We start from the raw sequence: 7,601 nt of genomic DNA, 5'->3' as shown, positions 1-7,601 counted from the left end.
CCCGACGAGCGGTTAGAAAGGCGAACGAGTGAAAACTGCATCGACCGTCTTTTTTTCCTCATGTCGAAGCTCTCTAACCGGTCCTTTTTCCCTTGAACCCAGAGTCGTTTCTCCTTTACAGTACCTGGATGCTTCAGCATATTTTTTATCATCTTAAAGTTCCGTCACAGCCCAAGTGTTGCATCTTAACGCACAAAATTGCAGTTTTTCAGTATTTTCAGTCACATCGGACCAGAAGACAACTCGGGGACCCTCGTAGACTTTAGGACGAAGAGTATTTGAAGAACCATAAAGTAAAGACATTTCTTGAAAGGCATTGATTGTAAAAAATGAAGGAATTTGATTTTTTACACAAACAAAGCTGATCACTAACATTTAGCTTGTAAGTAGGGAAACTGTTATAAATAGCTACATGAATATATATATATATATATACACACACATTGTGTGTGTGCGCAGATGTAACGCATGTTTATTGTAAATATTTGTGAATAACGGAAACGGCGGGAAGCTCTCCAGGACTATAAGGGTGTGTGACGCGGGCCGGAGGTGTAGCTCCTCGAGGGAAAAAGAATCACTCGAACCGTGAACAGTCACGGACAGCTTCCGTGTGTCTTTATATATATATATATTTATATACACACACACAGAGTTGGGCCCTAAAGTGGGAGACTTCAGAGAAAATGCGTTTATTTTGCCAGTGGCGTCACACTGGGGTTGGTCTCCCCCCACTGACCTCCTCCATACCAGACCATACGGAATCACACACACACACACACACACACACACACATTTTCAGAACCGCTTGTCCCATACGGGGTCACGGGGGAACCGGAGCCTACCCAGCAACACAGGGCGTAAGGCCAGAGGGGGAGGGGACACACCCAGGACGGGACGCCAGTCCGTCGCAAGGTGGACCATACGGAATCAGTAAGGTTTTTTTCCACTAATCATGTTACTCGCAAATCGTAATTCCCCTCTATGCAATGGCAATAGTAGAGAAATAAACAACTAACAAAATTAAAATGACACCTTTTAAATGACAATATATACGCACAGCCTATGTCTTTACATAACATAGTGTAACAGCGCTGAGGGGAGTAAATGTGTAAATAGTTGGCATTAGTGTTTATGTGTGTGTACATAGTTGTGTGTGGTTTCTGATTGGTTGTCGTCCTATTTATGTTCAGTGTTCGAGAGTGGGATTCTGGGGAGTCCCGGGGGGAACCCCTTAACCATAGGGTGCAGCAGGGGGGCTGGGAGTGACCCAGGGGGATTCTGAGGTGTTCTGTGTCTGGTACTGTCTGAAGTGTCTTTGTTAAGATTTCTGCTGGAGATATGCACGCTTTTAATAAAGAGTGCGTTTCTTTTATCTCGTCTGTCGAGCCAATTTCTAAAAGCTCTCTGGGGGGACGTTACAATAGTTTCATGTGGTAAAGTGAAAGTTCGGTAAATAGAACTGGAAGAAAAAACGTTTAGGAACCACATCAAAATTATGTTTACTTTAACGTTACTGATACAGATTCAGAAATACTAATGGCCCCAATATTGTAGATAAAACACCGGAAAATTTGAGAAAATCAGACTGAAAACTACAGCAGCGACGAAAACTTGAGCGCGCACTCGTAGCGCGTGCAGACGAAACCACGTGATTCGACGCGTCACTGTAATTGGGTAATAATGAGAGCTCCGAGCGGAGCGCATCGGGAAGTTCAAAAAGTAAGTGATAAATGTAAGCTGGGCTTACAAAAATGTTTTCGTTCTTATAACTACAAGGATTGTTTTAAATAAATACATTTCTGCTGAAACACTGCACAAAAATTTTATAGAGACAGTCGCTTTGGTGTCACCCGGTGCGGTCCGCACCCCCCACGTGATGTCACTGTATTTTGCATTATTTTTTAATTGTTACACGGATATGACTTGAAATGATAAATTGTGTATGAATTAACATAAGCATTTTCACTAGTAGTCTTGGACTTCTGGACTAACTACAGTGTTTTTCCAGTGGCTGAAAGGCTTTACACACTCATCCCACACTCCTCACTCTGCATAGAGGGGTGGATGTTGAACAGGATGTAAGAGCACATTTTCTCATCTGCAGAGGAAACCCACGCCACCCCCTCCGGCCTTCCGTTTTGGTAAATGGCCCAAATCCATTCATCCATCCATTATGAGTAAGTGCTTGTGTGGGGGGAGGCTGCAGTGATCCAGAGCCTATGCCGGAAGCACAAGGAGTAAGGGAGGGTGCACCTCGATCATGAATGCCGAAAGGGTGAGGCTATATTTTATATGCAACTTATCCATACAACATTAGCAGCATTCTAGCTGCCAAAGAGTGCCTTCAACTTACTTTTCTGTTTAAAACACATTTCATTATGTAATTAGTATAAGGTTCTAAAGAAGGGGGCACGGTGGTGCAGCAGGTTTGGCCGGATCCTGCTTTCTGGTGGGTCTGGGGTTCGAGTCCTGCTTGGGATGCCTTGTGACAGACTGGCGTCCCATCCTGGGTGTGTCCTTTCCCCCTCCAGCCTTGCACCCTGTGTTGCTGGGGTAGGCTTTGGCTCGTCACAACCCTGCTCGGGGCAATTGATTTCAGTCAGTGTGTGTGTGTGTGTGTTTGTTTTTCTAAGGCACCAGCAAAGGTGTGTCCCCTCCCCCTCCAGCCTTATGCCTTGTGTTGCCGGGTAGGCTCCGGTCCACAAAAGCATCCATAGTCTAATCGGACATTGCTTAGCTGGTCCTGCATGCTCATAACTGCTGAAGAAGACCGCAAGCACCATAAGCCACTTGACCGTAAAGGACAGGCATGTACCTTTTACTTCAGAACTGGTTAAATTATATTTGTCCATGACGGTGGCGGCACTGGGTGGCTTCCCTGCAGCTCAAAAACCCAAGCAGCCCTGTGATAACTGGGTTATTTAGTGGACACATACATCACCAAAGTAAAAGTGCGATTCAGCTCCAAAATACAGGGCAGCGACTTGCATGAATGAAAACCAGAACATTATAATACATTTATTCTAGTGGATATCCTTTAAAAGCAAAACGTGACACATGGTCTACTGCATGACAGTGGCTAGTGACCCCAGCACTGCCCTGTTCGCTAGACCAAGGGTCAAGGTAGTATCCTGAGGGTTATGAGGCCGTAGTAGGACACTACCGCCCTTTTGTGTTTAATATAAAGAAGCAAAGAAGGAAAAGAAGAGAAAAAAAATAAGGATCAAGTCATCTTGACTAGTTAGACATGTGCTTTTTGTTTTTACTCTTTGCTGAAACTTTTAAATTATTTCAATAAGACTTTGTAAGCAGCTTACAGGGATGCAACAAATTCTTCCTATGACAGCTGCTTCAAATTGCAGATCATACTGAAGAAACTCGCTGCCCTGCTCAAAGGTATGAAGGCGAAAGAACCCGCTGTGCTAGTTTGGTAATATACGTATATGGTTGTAAGTAACCATATTCCCATCTTTGCACTGCAACTTTTCATTGTAACGTGGGAAACTATAGGAGGTCTTGTTTTGTTCTTATTTCGTATTCCTCTTTGTACCCATATGTCATACAAGCTCCAAATTTTAAAAGCATAGATAGCATGTAGTTATGTAATGCCATTCTTGTTGTTACTTAGCAACACAGAACATGTGTAGTTTCTTAGTAGACTGCTTGTAGTTACCTGGCAACACAATGTTTAAGGTTAAACCGAGACACACCTTGCCTGAGTCTATAAAAATCAAGGACATAGACCACTTTCATGCACTTAAGCTAAAGATTTAATCAAAGCAGCTCTGAACAAAGTCTCCTTTTGGCTCATCCTCACAAAGCATCAGTTTTTGTCCCATCAAGTCAAACGTGTCATGAGACCAATTTACCAGTGGAGGGCATAGCAACCCATGCTTTGCCTTATCTCGTTACACATGTGCCCATTGCTCAATAACTTCTGCAGCTGTCGATCACGCCAAATGATCACACCTACATTTGGACTGAGATAATTTGATGCTAAAGTAATCAGCAGGAAACCTTCCAGACCTTTACACCAGGGCAGTTAACCAAAAGCAATCTCTGGACAAAGTGGATCAAAGGAGGGTTGATGTTAAATCCTATGGCAGCCTTGCGCCACAACACACACACACACCACAACCCCTGTTCGAAATGAAACCAACGGTGCATCCGGAGTCACGTTCACATGGACTCTGCATTCGCGTATGAAGTCACACAGGTTCCAGCTGGCTGTGAAAGTGGCCCACATGTCCTGATTGCACAACATAACAGCTCAATAAACTTCATATGTAATTACCCCAGTAGCTGTGGTTCCACACAACAAGAAATAAGAGAAATAGTCATAACCAGAGTGGGGTAATGCCACTCCCTAAATCACTACCCTCTGTATTTTGTCAAGTCCTGCATGTACTGTAGCTTCTTCGTGCTTTCGCGTCGTCATTTTCTTTCACCGTCTCATCGAGGCACAGCAAGCACGCTGGTTTCTGCATGTAGAAAAGTGAGAATTGTTTACACACAAATTTCATAGCATCATCTACATTATAATGGCATAATCTTGTTCTAACATTAAGAACAAAAAGAAGGGCTCATCTGAGAAGCTGTAATTATGCAGATGCTAAAATGCCTTTTTTATTTATAAGCAATGCTTTTCATTTATTAAAAAAGCATTAATATGCAGAATTTCATTCTTGCTTTGCATGAGGAACAGCAGCACCTTGGCCAAAGCGCTGCAGTTGCTCACCCAACCTCTAGGTGGTGCCATGCTTTAGCTACACAAATCCATCCAACCGAGGTTTCCCAGGAAAATAACAGCTGGCAAAGTCTGGAATGCATTTTTTCCTTCTAACAGACAACATTCAAAATAGATGTTCATTTACATAAACCAACAGCACAATGTGAGACAGTAGAGGTATTAACTTCTCAAAGTCGACAATAAATCTGGACCACGTTGAAAGTGTTTTTCGGTCCCAGGTGGCTGTCTATTTTTATAGATACATCTGTTGTTACCCAAGTATCATGACATGCTATTGTGCGTTAGAGTTTCCATGTGTTGTAGTCCTCTTACACTTGGGCTTCATGTTGGAAACACGTTCTTTTCACATGCCAGCTGTGTGTAATTGTGGAAATCCAGAAACCAATTCAGAAATAAACACTATTAACACTGCAGATAAAAATAACAGTATTGTTACCATGTCCATGTGCACCTTCCAAGTTGGTTTGAGGAAAACTGAACTGGTACTGTTTCAATTTTAATAAATGTTTTAAGTGTTATGGGGCGAAAACATGATTATTACATTTACATTCATTTAGCTGGTGCTTTTCTCAAAAGCAGCTTATAATGTTTAAGTACCTACAATTATTTACCCATTTATACAGCTGGGTAACTTTACTGGAGCAACTTAGGGTAAGTACCTTGCTCAAGGGACAGAACTACTTGTAAGATGTGAACTTGCAACCTTCAGATCCAAAGGCAGTTATAATTTTTACACTTAACTATTAATTTTTAATATTTTGATTTTTTTTTAAATTAATAATTACTAATGCTCCCCACCACAGATCAAGAAAAAGGCGACTGGCTTCTTTAAAAAAAATTTATTGGTTTTAAAACCCACTTTAAAAAAAAAAAAAAAAAAACATCAGTGAGCACTTTGAATTTAAAAAAAAAAAAATGCTGAAAAGCTATTGCAACATTGCCGAACTATTTGACGGTCCGCCGTACACCAGACAACATTGATAACGACACAGCAGAAGGTTCTACAGGACTATGTGGAGGGACCCAGGGGCTTATGGAAAAGTTTCCCTGGGTCCATGAGGACAGCACAGGGGTCACTGCAAGGCGAGCCCTTGTGCAGCAAGAAGTGTGTTTTTTCTTCATTTATGTTCAGGCATCAGTGCTTATGTAAATGGTTTCTCCAGGAAGGAGGAAGGGGGGGGAATTAAAATAAAACTGGAAATCTTCTTCACAAATACAAACATAAAAACGAAACAGAACAAATGAATAAACATACAGAACAAGTACTAATTCAAATTAGTAAACATCGAGGAACACTTTTTATTTTAGTTAGCTATACCTTTCTGGTTGACAGAACCAGCCCTCATTACAGCCAAAGAAAGTGGTTACGAAGAATGTTCAATCTGACACACATGCACACCAATAATTATTTAATATGGTTAAGGAACTTTTTTTCGTACTAATTTTTAAAATTTTTAAACTGAATTCATATTCTCAGGTATGAGAACGAGTGAAGGACTTATCTCACTGAGATCAATGCACACTGCTACACAAAACAAAATGTCATTGTCAGATGACAGTTCTTTTTTTTTTTAATTCTCTTTTTATGTAAGCTCTTTATAAAAAATATTTTTTTTTTTTTGCGGGCTTCAGTTGTCGCATTCCTCCTAAGAGCGATGCCAAACCCCTGGTTAATTAAAAAGTTTAGTGCAATAACGTGAACATCGGAAAGCTTTGCTGAAATTTTGAAAACGTTGAATTTCCAGTGTCTGCTGCCAAGTTCTGGGAACGAAGCATCTCTGTCACAGAAAGATATGCAACCTTCTAACACGTCGTAACACTTTTTTTCTTCACCACTAAACCATGCTATTGTTTCACTCAAACGTACACCTCTTCTGCCAGGGCAGAAAACTACAAATCCCAGAAAGCAAATGAACAGAGAGACATTACCAAGCTAGGAAACAAACAAAGACTTTATCTGTACAAGAAAGGGAAGCAGAAGCAACTGATCGGATGGGCGACCAGCGTGGCGCCACATTCTCGAAGGTGCGACTGAGCCGCGAATCTCAAAGACTTGACGTCTCCGAGCAGCGTCTCGATCGATCCTATTTTCTTCTGCAAATCTGAACACAGCTCAGAAGGAGTAGTGCGATTTAAAGCAACAGTCGACAAAACTCGACCCGAAGTCCATCGTGCTACATCAGTTTTTAGAAACCAGAGCAGTAGTGCGGTTATTTTTCCTTCCTTCCTTCCTTCCACCCTTCCTGTGTGTTCTTAAAACACCAGGTTCTCAGTGCTGAAGAGCTACAAAGCTGCCTGCCTTGGCAGCCACGTACACCCATTTCTGTCATTCTCAAGTACCAGGAAGCGACACCCACCCCACCAATCCATTCGCTGACTCTGCACGTACCAAGTTTTTACAACTTCGGTGTCCAAATAAACGCTGGTGGGCTGGAGCACGAGCAACACATTTCCATTTTCTTCCCGGTCTATTTAGAATAGATTCTTTGGTTGTGATGTAAGGCTGATACTCGCAAAACATCATTATGGCACCAGCTCCATACTTGCATCTCGGTTGACATTGTAAATCACAGCAAAGCACCTTTTAGCATTTCACGGATTATCTAGCTCCTTAAACCTCACCATAACACAGAGAAAGTGTCTCCAACCCTAGGAAGCCTGCAACACACTGAATTCAGATTATTTACACCGAGAGATGCTCCGTTTTCACATGGTGAGGTCCTTCCTCTGTCTCCAGATGAACATAAGCATCCTCCAGATTCTTGCGAATTCAGGGTTTGAACACAACTGAACTGGCCAAAATCCTGTTTTCCCCCTGTGAAATTCAGCACAGGAATTTTGTAAACCTTTA

The sequence above is a fragment of the Scleropages formosus genome, chromosome 7 (genome assembly GCF_900964775.1).
Source record: "Scleropages formosus chromosome 7, fSclFor1.1, whole genome shotgun sequence".
NCBI lineage: Eukaryota > Metazoa > Chordata > Actinopteri > Osteoglossiformes > Osteoglossidae > Scleropages > Scleropages formosus.
Note: the sequence above shows the minus strand (reverse complement) of the source record.